We start from the raw sequence: 670 nt of genomic DNA on the forward strand, positions 1-670 counted from the left end.
TCTTCATGCTTCAAAATGGTTTTCGTATATCTATATATATGTCTATATGTATTGTATTTCAATGCGTTGGAGTGGGTTACCAGTATCCCTCGCTGAACAGATATATTTGGCTTTCAAGCACAGACGAGTAGATCACTGGAGCGCGCTAGAAGCTTGGGGCGTAGCTTAGATAGTTTTCCCTTTCGGCCTGCATGCCATGATTTAGTATTGATACTGATTGAGGTTTTAGAATTTCGCCTGTGCACCTGAGTTCTCTAGCTCGGGTGTGGCATAGCACCCCGTACTCCTTGTATCGTATTTTGGGACTTAATGAGATTCTATCTTTATTATATAAGTTTTGAAAGTCTTGAAAATCTGGGGTGTTACAGCCTTAGTCACACTAAGGTGTGTTCTAAGATTCTAGGTACGTATCAACCTAATGTAAGCATAACGGCTCCCAAAAGTCCAAAGCATGCGTGTCTAGTGATTCAATCCTACTCCCCGCTTTATTTTCCATGTTGCATTTCCATTTCCCTTGTTGTGTCATCTCCCTTGCATCCTTGCACATGTTGTACTCTCCTCTTAGCTATCTCTTGTTAAATCCATTCCCTTGAAAGCATTGCACTTAGCTTACACCAAGTTGTCATCCTTTGAGAACGACAACCCCGACAATCTTCATTCCCAACCTTCT

This window comes from Ipomoea nil, unplaced genomic scaffold, assembly GCF_001879475.1.
Source record: "Ipomoea nil cultivar Tokyo-kokei standard unplaced genomic scaffold, Asagao_1.1 scaffold1940, whole genome shotgun sequence".
Taxonomy (NCBI): Eukaryota; Viridiplantae; Streptophyta; class Magnoliopsida; order Solanales; family Convolvulaceae; genus Ipomoea; species Ipomoea nil.